Consider the following 18,726-nt stretch of genomic DNA (forward strand, 5'->3'; position numbering starts at 1 on the left):
GCCAGCTGAGTAAGAAAGTCATTGAAACTCCTCCCAGTATTCTCCCAAGCAATACAGAAGAGAATCCAAAAGGAGAGTGCAAGGCCATTGATTTAATCCTAGTGAGGAAGACCTCCTGGGACGATAAAAATTTTAACGATAAAAATATTTATTTTTTATATTTAAGAAAAAAAGCGTATTAAATTTTAATTTTTAATTTTTTTATATTTTTAATATATCTTATTGTTTTTGTTAATAATTTGAATTTTTGAGTGCCATCTTGATCATTTACCCATTTAAAAGAATAAAAATGTTATTTATACATTAAAATCAGCTACTAAAATCAATCATTAATGTATTTGTGTATAAATACATGTGTGATTTAAAATGTGTATTTATATTCTAACTTATATTTTATTATATTTTATTTTATACTGATGACTAATTTTGGTGACTAATTTTAGTGTACACGTAGCATTACTCTTAAAAGAATAGACTACAAAATATTAAGTAAAAGAGAGAAAAAGAGAAATGCTGCATGAAAGCTTAGAGATTGAATCAAACAATTCACTCATTTAATGGCAAACATGGATTAGCTTTGTGGGGCTAAACAACAAGCAGAAGAGATGATGCTTGAGATCGACTTAGTTGATATCTACAGCTACCTCATCGAAAGACAAGTTACTCACTGTCACTGATACGAATGAATATCATAATGTATTCAGCAATATAGAAAATTAGTAGATGGACCGGTTAAGATTGATGGTCAACGCTGTAATCGAATCGAATAGCCTATTATTTGACTCGATCTATATTACAAACCCAGGTGAAAGTATCTCGGAGAAATCTAGAGACAATTAAACTATGTCCTTAGCTGTATTTGATTAAAATTTACTTACTTGATGAAATTTTACAGCAATGAAATAATTGTCCAGACCCTCCGCCCCTTAATGGTGATGCCAAAATAAGGTGGTGGCTGGAGCGAGCAGGGCGAATAGAGGCTTTTGCTAAAAAGATAATAAACAAATGGCCGATGTTCACGTAAAGATGCGTAAGAGTCTTTTTTTAAAGACATTTACGTGTCGCATTATTATTGGACGTATTAATGAATAGGTTATTTTTGAATTTCTTAATAAATTAAAATAAAATCGATTTTTTTATAACAATAACAATAAACTCAATTTTGTAAGGAATTTAATTGTATTTTTAAATTTTTACGAATTTAAATGTTCGAAAAACAAAAAATTAGGGATATAATTGTTTTTTTATCAACAAATGTAAAGATATTCAGTTTAGATGGTATAATTTGATCGGATCAAATCAGGTCTAATAATTATAATATAGATAATTGGATTTATTATTGTTGCTATAATAAACCGATTTTGTTCTGATTTATAATAAAAAATAAATTATTAAGCTCAGCAATAGCAAGCCTTATCCATCATCTTCTCAGCAACAGACAGATAATTCTGAGCAGAGCACCTCTAACTTAGCAAACTTAGTCTTTGATCTGTCTAAGGCCACTTTAAGTTTCATGAGTGAAACAAGGTCCTCCATCAGAAATTTGGAGGCACAAGTGGGCCAGCTGAGTAAGAAAGTCACTGAAACTTCTCCTAGTACTCTCCCAAGCAACATTGAAGAGAATCCAAAAAGAGAGTGCAAGATTATTGACATAATCAACATGGCCGAACCTAAAGAGGAAGGAGAGGACGTGAATCCCAATGAGGAAGACCTCATGGGACGTCTCTCAAGCAAGAAGGAGTTCCCTATTGAGGACCTAAAAGTATCTGAGGCTCATATAGAGACCATAGAGATTCCATTAAACCTCCTTCTGCCATTCATGAGCTCTGAAGACTATTCTTCCTCTGAAGAGGATGAAAATGTAACTGGAGAGCAAGTTGCTGAATATCTAGGAGCCATCATGACGCTAAATACCAAATTGTTTGGTAATGAGACTTGGGAAGGTGAACCTCCCTTGCTCATTAATGAACTATATACATGGATTCAGCAAACCTTACCTCAAAAGACACAAGATCCTGGCAAATTCTTAATACCCTGTACCATAGGCACCATGACCTTTGAAAAGGCTCTGTGTGACCTAGTGTCAGGCATAAATCTTATGCCACTCTCTGTAATGGATAAGCTGGGGATCATTGAGGTACAGCCTGTCATATTCTCACTACAGATGGCAGACAAGTCAATAAGACAAGCTTATGGATTAGTAGAGGACGTGTTAGTGAAGGTTGAAGGCCTTTACATCCCTACTGATTTCATAATCTTAGACACTAGGAAGGAGGAGGATGAATGCATCATCCTTGGAAGACCTTTCCTAGCCACAGCAGGAGCTGTGATTGATGTTGACAGAAGAGAATTAGTCCTTCAATTGAATGGGGACTACCTTGTGTTTAAGATCCAAGGGTGTTCTGACGTGGCGGAAATTGGCGAGTTAAGAAATTACTAATAGAAATATGTTGCAAGTACAGTCCTTAACAGCTGAAAATCCGCTTATCAATTTAGAATGGTTGTCACAATATCGAAATTAAAATACTGGGAGTATGACCCAGGTCGTCTCCCAACGAGTTGCAGAAAGATGTGCTATTTTATCAATTAAGTGTTTTCAAAAATAGTTGAGTTGATAAACAGGAAATTAATTTAGAGAATTTAATTAATTTTAAATAAAAGCCTTGACTGGGAGTAGATTATTTGGAAGCCCTATTCTTGTTGAAGTACTCTCAAGATTAATTAATGATTGGAAGTTGCTCTGCTTAGTTATCCCTTACTAGGTAAAGGAAAGTCAAGCAAGTTGGAAAGCTGTTTCTAGTCACAAGTCCTAATCCTCTCCTTTGGGAAGAACTAGTGTCAATGATTAGAGGGTGATCAAACAATAAACCCAATTATAATTTCTTTATTGAGTGATTCAACTCAGGGTTTCTTTTCAATCATCTCCCAATCAAGTTATGGAACTACTCACTCATCATAATTATAAATGGGGAAAATAAAAGAAGACATGATAAATAATAATGAAAGGGATTAATTGAAAATAAAAATAGTCTATATTAATAGCTTGTGAAAATAATTCAATGTCAACTTTGGAGGAATTAAGAATATGGAAGAATAAATGAAAAGTAAATAATAGACTATAATGACTAGTACCGGAGGTAGACTCTTCTCAAAAGCTAAAGCCAAAATCTTCAAAATCCTAATGAATGTTCTAGTGAGTAAAAACCTAGGGGAGAAGTAAATTTAGATCTAAAAACTAAAAATTATGCAGAATGAATGTTGTTCTCTGTCTCTGCATGTTCCCTGGCTCTAATCTGTGTTTCTGGGCGAAAAACTGGGTTGAAATCCGGCCCAGAAACTCTGCCAGCGACTTCTGAAATTCTGCAGATCTCGCACGTCATGCGGCCATGTCATCCACGTGTTCGCGTCGTTCATGCAGCTTCCAATCCGCGCGGTTGCGTCAGGAACGCGAGCGCGTCACTATTATTTCTTCTATTTCGCGCGGTCGCGTCAGCCATGCGACCGCGTGGCTTCTCGCTGGTTATCTCCTCAATTCTTTGTGTTCCTTCCATTTTTGCATGCTTTCTTTCCATCCCTTAAGCCATTCCTGCCCTGTAATTCATGAAATCACTTGACACACATATCAAGGCATCTAATGGTAATAAGAGATGATTAAATAAAAGAAAATAAAAGCCAAAGAAGCATATTTTCAATCATAGAGCAATTTTAGGAAGGAGTTGTAATTACATGCAAATCATATGAATAAGTGGGCGAAGACTTGATAAAACCACACAATTAAACACAATATAAATAATAATATATTGGTTTATCAACCTTCCCATACTTAAACATTAGCATGTCCTCATGCTAAGTTGAAGGAGATAAATATGAATGAACAGGGACATGCAAGACTCATGCAATGCAATGCAACCTATGTGCATATGAATGCAACTATATGAGTTGGTCTACATGATTAAAAATAGATAAGTTCTCTAAGACAAAATATGGGGCAGATTTCACTAATTTAGAGCATATTGTAAAAGCAGATAAATTTGTAAGAAGATAGCTTGTGAAAGCAGGGAATACAGGACTGAGCATTGAACCCTTACTGTTGGTGCATGTGCACTTTAATCATCTCTAGCATATGGGGTAATCACTCTATCCTTCTCTAATCATGCTTTCAAAAGATTTTGTTTTTCACCTAATCAATCAACAATTTTAAAATGCCAATGCAAACATCATGAGGTCTTTTCATGGTTGTAATGGGGCTAAGGTAAAGGTGAGGATACACATATGGCTAAGTGAGCTTATATATTGAATCTTTAATTAACCCAAGCTCCTACCTAACATACATATATTCTATATAATTTCAACATTCATCTTAGCTACCCAGAATTTCCTTTTCACATTCCATATTCATGTATCAACCTTTATTTTATTTTTATCATATGTGCATTGATTATTCAATTCTGACTTATCATTGGGGTGATTTTGTCCCCTTATTCACTAAAATAAAGAATATGTTTTTTTTAATTGTATAACTTACCAATGCACATAGATTTGTAATTTTCTTTTATGGTTTCACATGAATAGGTACCCAAATTCCCTTTTATTCTATTATGATATATTTTCTATTACCCTTTATTCCCACAATTTTCCCATACTCAATTAACACACAAATTCTATCTTAAGCTAACCAAAGATTCAATTGGGATTTTCAATTGTTTTCCGCTTAAGGCTAGTAATGTGGTACAATATGGAACTAATGGGATTAAAAATAGCTCAAAGTGGTTAACAAAGGTAGTTAAAAAAGGTTGGCTTATTTGGGATATGTGAGTTAAACAAGCAATGGCCTCAATCATATGCATGCACATAACACATTAATTTTGGACATATAGGATAAAACAAAATTCAGATTACAATCATAGAGAAGTAAACACACAAGAAAAAAAATGTTTATGGTTAAATAGTGTAACCATGTATTTAGGCTCAAGGTCTCACGGGTTGTGTGTTCCCTTTTTTTTAGCTCAAAAATTCTGTTCTAATTTCAACTTCAAACAAATTTAACATAAATATTTTGATTTAAATTAGTGAAATTTAAAAAAAAATATATGGTCTTAAAAGAAACTTATTGTCTTTTCAATCAGGTAGAACATGCATGCAATTAACCTACTAATATGCAATCTATCCTATTCTAAAGAAGAAGAGATTGGTGTTAGGGGGAAAAGAATTACCTCTGGAAGTCAGGTACTGACCGACCTCCCCACACTTAAGGCTTTGCACCGTCCTCGGTGTCATCTGTCATGAACAATGATGGGCTGGTGGCAGTATCTCCACAGTCGGGATCGTCATGGCTCCTTGTGCTGGTAAAGGAAGTGGAGTCCGGAGTGCCTGGGTTATCGTCAGGTCTGTGATTGCCTGTGAGTAGCTCCTTGAGGTATTTGAAACGGCGGTGGTTACGGCGCTCTCGGAGCTTTTCTTTCTTGTCTAGTTGGTCCAACCACTTCAAGATTTGATACAGCAACTGACTAGTAGATGGTGGAGGAACTGCATCATCCTCTGTGGACTGGCTGGTAGTGGTAAGTGGTGGCCTGAGATATCTCCCGTTAGGGACGTACTGATCATCCTGTGGAAGTATGGCTTTGGTGTCTTCAGCTCTGTAGGAGACTCCAGCTGCTGAGACAAGATTAGAGACCAAGGCAGGGAAAGGTAGGTTGCCCGCGATTCGCACGTGTCCCATAGCATTCCGGATATGTCTCGGTAAATTTAGAGGCTGGTCTGTGAGGATGCACCATAGTAGAACGGCCATGTCTGCGGTGAAGGAGGACTCATGAGTGCTCGGGAAGACGTAATGGGACATAATCTGTGCGCATACGTGAGCTTCTAAGGTAAGTGCGGAAGCCGAGATTCCCTTAGGGCGGGAACGATGGTATCCGAAGATCCATTTGCTGCCAGGTTGAGCGATAACTCTGAGAACAGCGTCCCAGTCAAAGTTGTATGCCTGGCGCTTGAGTGCGGCTTCTTGAAAAGCTTCCAATCCTTCTGGAGCAGGGGGAAGATCTAAGGCTCGCTGAATGGCCTCTTCTGTAATGGGGACTTGCTTCTGACATATATAAATAGACTGCAGGGTCGGCAGGTGGAAGTTGGAGTAGAACTCAACTACCCAAGAAAGATTAACCTGTCGTGGCTGTCTCTATAGGAATCCCCAATGTCTTTGTGCAATTTGCGGATCAACAAAGTCGGCAATACGAGGCGGAAGGATAAGAAGGTGTTCATTGTTGTAATTCTGAGCTGCCAGAATAGGAAAAATCTGCTCACAGTAGCGATTTGGAAATCGTGCAGTGTCCTTTGCTGGGAAGGCTCTCTCCTTTTAATCAACCTTTATAATCCTTTTAATTCTTTTTGTTGAGGGCTTGACTGCAGTTGAAGAAGGCTCTGCCACTAATGCTCTTTTTGTTCCTTTCCTTGCTGTGGATTTGGGGGTAGCTTTCTCTTTGCCTTTCTTGGTGGCCATCCTGAAAGGAAACGAGGAAAGACATGAGTATTCAAGGGTTATAGCAAGGAAAGGAATAGGAAAGGTGGTAATTAATGCACATGTATGGATAATGATGTGAACACATGGTCATGACTACATGTGGCAAATCAACAATGGAAATATAGCAAGTGCATGTGAGGAAAATTGAATGCAAGGAGTTTATTGGCATGCCGACAAAGGGCATGAGTAGCATAGATGAAGCATTCAATGTCCAAATTAGATTACCAGGTCTCTCAAATTAATAATATGTTTGTAAAAACAATTATATTTAAGTAATAAAATAGAAAAGGGATTATGTGAAAGGCAGGCATTTAGAGTAGTAGATTTAAAGGAAATCCAAAAATAGTGCAAAATGCCATATGGGCATTTTCATAAACACATAGCATGCATGTTAAATAAGGTATGGAAAATATTAATTAGGACATGCAAGTAACCCTATAAAAATAATATATAATTGTTTAAACAAATCCTAAACAATCCATAAGCAACATGTAAAAATAGTGACCCAAATAAAATTCCAACACCAATAGGAAGAATAGGAAAAGAAAAAGAAAACATGGTTAGGGAAAGTAGAAGAAAAAGAAAAAGAAAACATGAAAATAAAAAGAAGAATGAAAAAGTAAAGAGTGAAGAAGAGAGAAGAGAAACCTTGATAATGGTGGTGGAAGAAGGGGGTGGAAGAGAGAAAGAAGGGAGGAAGAAGGAAGAGGGGAGAAAGAAATAAGAGAAGGGGAAAGAAAAGATAAAACAGGCTGGCAGATTTGAATGAGTTGGGCGGCGCAAACGGCGCGGACGCGTGGGGCACGCGATTGCGTGAAAAGCCCTTAAGTGAGGTGACGCGGACGCGTGACATGATTTGCGCTAGTGGCGCGAGGGCAGCTTTGCGCTCACACAACTCTCTGTTTAAATTGTGTATTGCCAGAATTTGGGGTGACGCGATCGCGTGGTTGACGCAATCGCGTGGATGGCCAAATGGAAATAACGGCGCGGACGCGTACGGCACGCGTTCGCGTGGCAGGACTTGTGCGACTAGCACAAATGCAGCCCAAGTCCAGCTCAACTCTCGGCCATTCACCCTTGTTACGTCAAATTGTAGGGGCACGCGTTTGCGTAATCAACGTGGACGCGTGGTGAGGCCAATTTATAAATGATGCGGTTGCGTCATCCACGCGGTCACGTGGATCAAATTGTGCCAAAGGCACGCCTCGAGCCACATTCTGGCGCAACTCTCTGTCCAATCTTCTTTATTTCCAATGCTCATGCGACGTGGAAGCGTCGGTGACGCTGGCGCGTCGCATGCGATTTCACTATCTTTTTTTTATGCAAATGCAGTATGCAGATGAGGTGCAAGATATAGGCAATAGTACAGAGAAGAGTTATAGGTGAGGGAAGATAAGGAGAAGAAGAGGAACGATCATACTGTGGTGGGTTGTCTCCCACCTAGCACTTTGCTTTAACGTCCTTAAGTTGGACGCTTCATCAGCTCAGTTTTCTGTTGCGAGTGGATCCTCCAAGAGGAAGATATCTAACTCCTTGTTTTTCATCACCTTCTCACCATGGTAGAGCTTCAAACGATGTCCATTAGCCTTGATGAGTTTAGAGCTTGAAGGGTGACTTAGGTGAAAAACTCCGTACGGCTCAGCCTTCTCGACTCTATATGGACCTTCCCACCTTGATCGCAGCTTGCCTGGCATGAGCCTTAGTCTGGAGTTGTAAAGGAGGACTAAATCCCCAGGTTGGAACTATTTCCTCTTGATGTGTTGATCATGTGCAGCTTTTATTTTCTCCTTGTACAGCCTTGAGTTCTCATAAGCTTCTAGGCGAAAGCTCTCCAATTCTTGCAGTTGCAACTTCCTTTCAGCTCCGGCTTTTTCAAATCCCATGTTGCATTCCTTTACTTCCCAAAAAGCTTTGTGCTCCACCTCAACTGGAAGATACAGGCCTTTCCATAGACTAAGCGAAAAGGACTCATCCCAATGGGTGTCTTGTATGTTGTTCTGTATGCCCAGAGTGCATCTTGTAGCCTGGTGCTCCAATCTCTTCTATGAGGTTTGACTATTTTCTGCAATATGCGCTTTATCTCTCTGTTAGACACTCGGCTTGCCCATTAGTCTGAGGATGGTAGGCTGTTGCTACTTTATGGATGATCCCATGCTTCTTCAGTAATCCTGTTAGTCTCCTGTTACAAAAATGGGTGCCTTGATCGCTCACGATTGCTCGTGGTGATCCAAAGCGACAAATAATGTGGTTTCTAACAAAGGAAACGACAATGTTAGCATCATCAGTACGGGTAGGAATTGCTTCCACCCATTTAGAAACATAATCTACAACTAACAGTATATAAAGGTGGCCATTAGAATTTGGAAATGGACCCATGAAGTCAATGCCCCAAACATAAAAAATTTCACAGAAAAGCATAATTTGTTGAGGCATTTCATCCCTCTGGGATATATTACCAAATCTTTGGCATGGGGGACAAGATTTACAAAATTCAGCAGCGTCTTTAAAAAGAGTAGGCCACCAGAATCCACAGTCTAAGATTTTTCTAGCTGTTCTTTGAGGGCCAAAATGTCCTCCACTCTCAGATGAGTGGACTGGAATTCTGATTGAGGCACACACCTTCTAATTACCTGGTCAGCGCCACATCTCCATAAATATGGGTCATCCCATATATAATATTTAGACTCGTTTTTCAGCTTGTCTCTTTGGTGCTTAGTAAAGTTTGGAGGAAAAGTGCGGCTAACTAGATAATTAGCGACAGGTACATACCAAGGGACTACCTTAGATACTGCTTGTAGGTTATCAAATGGAAAATTATCAGCTATAGGAGTGGAGTCATCTTTAATGTGCTCAAGGCGACTCAAGTGGTCTACCACTAGATTCTGGTTACCACTCATATCCTTTATTTCTAAATCAAATTCTTGTAGTAGCAGTATCCAACGTAGAAGCCTTGGTTTGGATTCCTTTTTAGCTAATAAATACTTCAGAGCTGCGTGGTCTGAATACACTACTACCTTAGCACCAAGTAAATAGGCTCGGAATTTATCCAGAGCAAAAATAATAGCAAGAAGCTCTTTTTCAGTAGTAGTGTAGTTAGACTGAGCAGTGTCTAAAGTCTTAGACGCATAAGCAATGACAAAAGGATATTTACCTTCACGTTGAGCCAGTGCTGCTCCTACTGCATGGTTGGAAGCATCGCACATGATTTCGAATGGTTGGCTCCAGTCAGGTCCTCTCACAATTGGAGCTTGAGTCAGGGTGGTCTTCAGCTTATCAAACGCTTATTTGCAATCCTCGCTGAACTCGAACTCCATATCTTTCTGCAGTAACCTGGATAGGGGAAGTGCTACCTTACTAAAGTCCTTAATGAATCTTCGGTAAAAACCTGCATGGCCAAGGAACGAACGGACTTCCCTCACAGAGGAGGGGTAAGGCAAACTAGAAATAACATCCACCTTTGCTGGATCTACAGAAATTTCAGTATTAGACACAACAGGTCCTAGTACAATTCCTTGTCTTACCATAAAATGACATTTCTCAAAATTCAATACAAGGTTTGTACTGACACATCTATCTAGTACTCTAGACAAACTATCCAAGAAAAGGCTAAAGAAATCACCATAAACGCTAAAATCATCCATAAAAACCATCATACAGTCCTCAAGAAGGTCAGAGAAAAGACTCATCATGCACATTTGGAAAGTAGCTGGTGCATTGCACAAGCCAAAGGGAATTCTCTTATAGGCATAAGTCCCAAAAGGACATGTAAAAGTAGTCTTTTCCTGATCTTCAGGGGCTATATGAATCTGGAAATAGCCTGTGTAACCATCTAAAAAGCAATAGTGTGATTTACCTGACAGGCGATCCAGCATTTGATCAATGAATGGAAGAGGGTAGTAATCCTTACGAGTGGCTTGGTTAAGACGCCTATAATCAATGCAGACCCTCCAGGCGTTCTGTACTCTGGTTGCTTTGAGCTCTCCATGCTCATTCTTCACTGTAGTGACTCCAGACTTCTTGGGCACCACTTGTACTGGGCTCACCCATTCACTGTCTAAGATGGGATAGATAATATCTGCCTCTAATAGTCTACTCACTTCCTTCTTGACAACCTCTAAGATAGTGGGGTTCAGTCTTCTTTGGGGTTGACGAACGGGTCTTGCTCCTTCTTCTAAAAAGATTCTATGCTCACAAACTTGAGGGTCGATGCCTACTATGTCTGCCAAACTCCACCCAATTGCTTTCTTGTGCCTCCTCAGCACACTAAGTAACTGCTCTTCCTGTTGAGAAGTGAGGTCCTGTGCAATGATAACTGGAAATTTCTGCTTGTCCTCAAGGTAAGCATATTTGAGGTGTGGAGGGAGGGGTTTCAATTCTAACTTATGTTCATGGTTAGGCTCTGGATTGTCTGGAGCTGGTGGCAGTGGTAGAGTACTTTCCTTGTCCTATGTACTTTTCGTCAAACTCCTCCTGGTGAACTTCAGCTACGGTTTCATCTATGATGTCACACTGGAGGATAGAATGATCTTCTGGATGGTGCTTGATAAATCACTATTTTATGGTTTATCTTGTGCTTAATTGAGTGGATTTTATCAATCTTTCATATACTTATTCATACTAAATGCATGGGTTTACATTCTCCTTCCTGATTCTGTGCTATGATTGAAAACATGCTTCTTTGGCTTTTATTTTCTTTTATTTAATCCTCTCTTGTTACCATTAGATGCCTTGATATGTGTGTTAAATGATTTCAGAGATTACAGGGCAGAACGGCTTAGAGGATGGAAAGGAAGCATGCAAAAGTTGAAGGAATACAAGAAGTTGAAGGAACTGCAAAGCTGTCAGCCTGACCCTCTCGCACTAAAATGACCATAACTTGAGCTACGGAGGTACAAATGATGCGGTTCTAGTTGCGTTGAAAAGCCAACATTCGGGGCTTCGCAACGATGTATAATTTGCCATAGCTGCCCCGAAGTTACGCGACACGAACGCGTGAATGACGTGCCCGCGTCGCATATGCGAACTTGAATACATGCAAACGCGTGGATGACGCTTCCGCGTCACTTTCCCACGGCCTATACGTACCAGACTTCGAAATTAGCGATTTCTGGGCTATTTCCGGCCCAGTTTTAAGCCTAGAAAACACAGATTAAAGGCTGCAAAGTGGAGGAATGAAAGAGACAACTCATAACAGGCTTTCCATAATTTAGATGTAGTTTTTAGAGAGAGGTTCTCTCCTCTCTCTTAGAATTAGGATTAGGACTTCTATTAGGATTAGGATTGTTTCTTCATACCAGGTTCAATAATTTATGTTTCTCTTCTATTTTGTTTACTCTGAAGCTTGTATTTGTGTTTGATTTATGTTGCCTAATTGGCTTATGAATATTGTCCATGTTAGAATTGACATCTTCATTTAATATAATTTGAGGTACTCCATATATTTATGATTTCAATTTAGCTTTTTATATTCTTGGCTTTAATTGATTAATTGGTAACTCTTGAGTTGTCAAACTCATTGTCGACTGAAAATTGGAATTCTTCAAGAATTAACTCGAGTTCCAATAACTCTAGCCTTTTCCAAGGAAAGACTAGGACCTGAGGAACCAAACATATTCCATCCCCTTGACTTACCTTCATAGTTAGAGGTTAACTTAGTGGGAGAAAAATCTAATTCTCATCACAATTGTTAAGGATAACTGGGATAGGACTTCCAGTTTTCATACCTTGCCAAGAGTTTTATTAGTTACTAATTTACTAATTCTTGCAATCTATTTCTCTTGTATAAAACCTTTTTTAAACCCAAACACTATTTTTCCATAACCAATAATAAATCATACTTCCCTGCAATTCCTTGAGAAGACGACCCAAGGTTTGAATACTTTGGTTTATAAATTTATTGGGTTCTGTTACTTGTGACAACCAAAACGTTTATACGAAGGAATTTTCTTTTGGTTTAGAATCTATACTCACAACGCGACTATATTTTTTTAAAATTCTTTACTAGCAAAAATTCTAACGTCAAAATGGCGCCGTTGCCGGGGAATTGCAAACGTGTGCCTTATTATTGGCTATTGTAAATATTTTTCAAAAAAAAATTTCAGATTTTTATTTTAAAATTTTTATCTTATCTTATCTTATTTCAAAATCAAATTTCAAATTTCAAATCTTTTTCAAAAAAAATCATATTTTTTTTCAAAATCTTATCTTATCCTTTTTCAAAAATCATATCTTTTTCAAAATCCTATCTTTTTTTTAAATCTTATCTTTTTCAAAATATTTTCTTTTTGTTAGTTTTTGTTTCTATTTCCTCCTACTACTATGAACTCTCACCCCTTTGGCTATGAGTCTGGTTACAATTATGTTACAGGAAGAGGAGATTATAATGACAACATGCACCATGGTTGGAACAATCAAAGAAGGGAGGAGCCACAAGAATTTGATCAACCCTCATGGCAACAACCACCTCCAATGGACTATCAACAACCATTCTGTGATGCATATCAAGGCAATGGCTATGGTGAGCACTCTTTTGATTATCAACAACCACCGTCAAACCCTCTCCTCAACATCATTTGGACCACCACACTTACAAGCCCCTTTCCGCCACTCACCTCCATATGACCCTAACCCATATCCACCATACCAACCACCCTATAAACCGTATGAACCATATATAGAACCACCCCAATTCCATCCCAATTACTCCCAAGAACCACCACTGCCAATTTTTTGATCGACCCAAGAATCACAGGCTCGCCTCAAGGAATCAGTAGATCAATTTCATGCAACCCTTCATCAACTAGAGCAAGAAATAAATGAATTACCTTTCAGACGTTTGGACACTCAAGGAACCCCCATGGCTTCATGTGGAGAATCTAATGAAGAACGTAGCATGAAGGAGATACTAGAAACTTCAGTGGACAGTAAAGATCATGACTTTTTACTGGAACAAGTGGAGGAAGCCGGAATTATTGAAGAAGAAGAAGTGGTCGAAGACTTAGGAGATGTTGAGCCTCCATTGGGAAGTCCATTCATAGAGCCTCCTTCTAAGGTGTTTGATGTTGATGCTGAAGAGGGTGTACAACCTCCAAGGCATAGCATGGTTGAAGACTTTGAAGGGGACGATCAAGAGATGGATTCAATCATAATAAATTCTTATCTACATTTGAATCCTCCCCCATTGGACTTGACATGGAGATTAAAGAAGAAGAAGCACAACCTCCCATGCCTTTGGTGAACAATAAAGAAGAAATTGAATCAGAAGAAAGCTACCAAGAGGAAGAGGTTGAAATTGAAGAAGCTCGTAAAGAGGTGGAAGATGTCAAAGAAGAGCACAAGAGAGTGGAGCTTGCAAGTTCATTAGAAACCCGTCCCCCTAAGTTGCCATCATCCTTCACAACATTCAAGTGGGTAAAATTCATATCCCTTAGCTTTCTAATTCCACTTGAATATGGGCTACTAGAGACGGATGGTCAACTTAGAGATCTTTTTGGCATTAAGAGTAAGAGAAAGATGGTTAGTGGTAGAAGTTGTCAAGCAAGGTTCAACATGGTTGTGTGCTCAAAATTTAAACGCAAAGGTTGGTGTAAAGCTCAATTGAATGGGTCTAGGAAGTTGCTTGGCCGCTTTAGTGAGAATTCAGATTGCCTGCCACTCGGTTGGAACACTAAGGATCAACAAGAAGACGGGTGCAAAAGCAAGGTTTGGGACCCCGGAATTCGATCTAGAAATCAATACTTTTGGGGCCTTGTCAATTGCTTTAGCTTGCTCGAAGGCCTTCTGCGCCTAGTTTGGGATCCCAGAGGCTGTGGGAATTCCAAACACTAGTGGAGATTCTTGGATGAATACAAGCACAAGCCACCATAACAAGAAGCTCACCAAATGTCCAACTTAAGGACTTTAACTAAAAGTGCTAGGTGGGAGACAACCCACCATGGTATGATCGTTTCTTTTTCCTGTTTTAATTTTAGTCTGTTTTTGAGTTTTGATTGAACCTGGAATCATGCATAGCATTCATATTAAGCATTGCATTCTACATACTGCATTATAAAAAAAATTCACGCACGCGACGCGACAGCGTCGCCGACGCGTCCGCGTCATATGTGCGTTGGGAAGAAAAGAAAATTAAACAGAGAGTCACGCAAAAGCGTGGCTGGAGGCGTGTCTTTGGCACAATTTGACCCACACGACTGCGTCGCTGACACGTCCGCGTCATGTGGGAAAAATGCCTCCCATGCATCTGCGTCACCCACTCGAACGCGTGCCCCATAATTCGACGTAAAAAGGGTGTATGGCCGAAAGTTGAGCTGGAACGTGGTTGGACTCATGCTAGAAGCACAAGCCCTACCACGCGAACGCGTGCCCCACGCGTCCGTGTCATTTTTCAAAATAGGCCATCCACGCGATCGCATCACCCACGCGACTGCGTCACCCTAAATTTTGGCAATATGCATATCAAACAGAGAGTAGTGCATGCTCGAGGCTGCCCTCGCGCTAATGGCACAAATCGATCGACGCGACCGCATGGATGACGCGTCCGCGTCATTTCAAAGAAGCGTTATCCACGCGAACGCGTCACTGACGCGTCCGCGTCACAAGCAACGCACAGCTTATCTAGATCAGCCAAACATCTTATCTTTTCTTTCCTAAATCTAAATCTTTTCTTTTCCTTCTTATTTCTTTCTTTCTCTTTTCTTCTTTCTTCTTCCTTTTCTTACTTTCTTCTTCTCATCCCTCTTCACTTCCATTTAATTTATTTGCATAGTTTCATTCATTGCATTATTTTCATTGGTGTTAGAAATTTATTTATTTTGCTTGTGGATTATTCAAAGAATTGTTTGACAATTATATAACTTTTTAAAAGGATGCTTGCATGTTCAATTTAATACTTTCAATAACTTATTTACCATGCATTCTATGTGTTTGTGAAAAAGCCCGTATGGCATCATGCACTACTTTTATGTTATCCTACTACTTTAATGCCTGTTTTTCACAAAACCCTCTTTCTATTTTATTAATTTTTATATAATTGTTATTACAAGCATATTGTTAGTTTGGAGGACTTGGTATTCTAACTTGGACATTGAATGCTTGATATATGCTACTCATACCTTTGCCAGCATGCCAATAAACATCTTGCATTTAACTGTCATCACATGCACTTGCTATATTTCCATTGATGACTTTTCACGTGTAGTCATGACCATGTGTTAACGTCATTCTTCTTTACTGTGCATTGATTACCACCTTTCCCGTTCTCTTCCTTGCTGGATCCCCTAGCTTTACTTGTTACTTTCTTTTTCCCTTTTCAGGATGGCCATCAAGAAAGGTAAAGAGAAAGCTACTCCCAAACCACCGGCAAGGAAAGGAATAAAAAGGAGCACTAGCTGCGGAGCCACCTATCCACTTGCACATCTTAGCATGCACCAAGGATGGTGCAATCTTTAAGTGTGGGGAGGTCGATACTGACTTCCGCGGGTTAGTTATTTTCTAACTCAACACCAACGTTTAAACTTCTCTGTAGTTAGTTCTTGCATTTGCATGTTTGATTGCATTATAGTTATATTTTGTGCATATTTTACCATCACTTGGTTGAAGTAATAAATTTCTTTTCAAGACTTTATTTTATAATATTTCACTAATTTAAATTAAAAATTAAAAATTTCTATGTCTTAAATTTGTTTGAAGTTGTATTTGGAACATGATTTTTGAGCCAAAGAACACAAAACCTTTGAGATTTGAACTTATTTACATGGTTACATTATTTCACCATAAATTTTAATTCTTATGTGTTTTCTTCTCTATGATTGCAATCGTTGCTTTGTTCCATTCTATATGTCCATTATTTAGTGTATGTACATGCTTGCATATGATTGAGGCCATATTTGATTATTAACTTACTTATCCCAAATAAAGTCTACCCTTTTATGTCACCCTTGTTAGCCACCTTGAGCTTTTTACTCCCCTCTTATTTTATAACCACATTACTAGCCTTAAGCAGAAAAACAAAATAAAAATCCCAAGTTGAATTCTTGGTTAGCTTAAGATAGATATTGTGTATAATTTAAGTGTGGGGAATTTTATGGGAACATGGGATGATAGAAAAAAAAGGGAATTAAATCGAATAAGTTATTTGAAAATTTGGGAAGCATGCTCATATGAAATCAAAATAATTAAATTACCATGTGCATTGACAAAAAAAAAGAAAAAAAAGAAGAAAATTATTATTAAGTAATTAAATAAGGGGATACAAAAAAATATAATATACCCCAAATGCAAAATAAAAAGAATCAATGCACATGGGACAAAAATTCAAACATAAGTTTGATACATGAGCGTGTAATACAAAAGTGAAAAAAAATTGGGTAGCTAAGTAAAGCATTTTAAATTATATAAAGTGTGTATGTTAGGTGAGATCTTAGACTAATCAAGGATTCACTTTGTTAGCTCACTTAGCCTTATACATATATCCTCACCTTTACCTTAGCCCCATTACAACCTTGAAAAGACCTCATGATCTTTGCATTGGTACATTAAATATTTGTTGATTGGTTAGATGAAGAACAAAGTTTAGAAAGAATGACTAAGGAAGAGTAGAGTGATTACCCTATACACTAGAGAGACTAGAGTGATATACACTACCAGTGAGGGTTCAGTGCTTGATTCTATGTTCCCTGCTTTCATCAGCTATCTTCTTACAAGTTTACTTGCTTTTTATTGTACTATTTGAATTAGTGGAATTTGATTCATATTTGTCTTAGAGAACTTATCTACTTCTAACCAAGAAGGTAGAAACATTTTGCATGTAGTTGCATTCACATAGATAGGTTGCATTGCATACTATCTATCATTCCTCTTCACTCCTTTATAGCTTCTCTTGAGCTTAGCATGAGGACATGCTAATATTTAACTGTGGGGACATTGATAAACCACTATTTTATGGTTTATCTTGTGCTTAATTGAGTGGATTTTATCAATCTTTCATACACTTATTCATATTAAATTCATGGGTTTACGTTCTTCTTCCTGATTCTGTGCTATGATTGAAAACATGCTTCTTTGGCTTTTATTTTCTTTTATTTAATCCTCTCTTATTACCATTAGATGATTTGATATGTGTGTTAAGTGATTTCAGAGATTACAGAGCAGAATGGCTTAGAGGATGGAAAGGAAGCATGCAAAAGTGGAAGGAATACAAGAAGTTGAAGGAACTCCAAAGCTGTCAGCCTGACCCTCTCGCACTAAAATGACCATAACTTGAGCTATGAAGGTCCAAATGATGCAGTTCTAGTTGCGTTGGAAAGCTAACATCCGGGGCTTCACAACGATATATAATTTGCCATAGCTGCTCCGAAGTTAGGTGATGCGAACGCCTGAATGACGCGCCCATGTTGCATCTGCGAACTTCAATCCACGCAAACGCGTGGATGGTGGACGAAATTGTGATCATTGATATTGGCTCTTTGGCATATACACAAAAACTATTGTGGCACTGGTTGAATTCACAACTCCGTTCAACTAACCAGCAAGTGTACTGGGTCGTCCAAGTAATAAACCTTACGTGAGTAAGGGTCGATCCCACAGAGATTGTTGGTATGAAGCAAGCTATGGTCACCTTGCAAATCTCAGTCAGGCAGATTAAATTGATTTATGGATTTCGAAAATAAAGATAAGAAAATAGAAATAATAAACGAGATAGAAGACTTATGCAGATTCATTGGTGAGAATTTCAGATAAGCGAATGGAGATACTGTATGGCTCAAGGACGCCTGCTCTCCTACTGCATCTACTCAATCCTTCTTACTCCTTTCCATGGCAAGCTTTGTATAGGGGTTCACCATCAGCTGTGGCTACTTTTAATCCTCTCGGGAAAATGATCCTATGCGGCTGTCACTCGCACGGCTAATCGTCTGGAGGCATCACCCATGGTTGATGGCTACATCCCATCTTCGCAGTGAAAACTAATGCTCACGCACTCTGTCATAGTACGGCTAATCACCGGTTGGTTCCCGCTCCTACTGGAATAGAATCCCTTGATTCTTTTGCGTCTGTCACTAACACCCAGCACTCGCAAGTTTGAAGCACGTCACAGTCATTCATTACCGGAATCCTACTCGGAATACCACAGACAAGGTTAGACTTTCCGGATCCTCATAAATGCCGCCATCTATCTAGCTTATACCACCAAGATTCTGTTGGGGAATCTAAGAGAT

The sequence above is a fragment of the Arachis duranensis genome, chromosome 5, assembly GCF_000817695.3.
Source record: "Arachis duranensis cultivar V14167 chromosome 5, aradu.V14167.gnm2.J7QH, whole genome shotgun sequence".
In the NCBI taxonomy this organism is placed as follows: Eukaryota; Viridiplantae; Streptophyta; class Magnoliopsida; order Fabales; family Fabaceae; genus Arachis; species Arachis duranensis.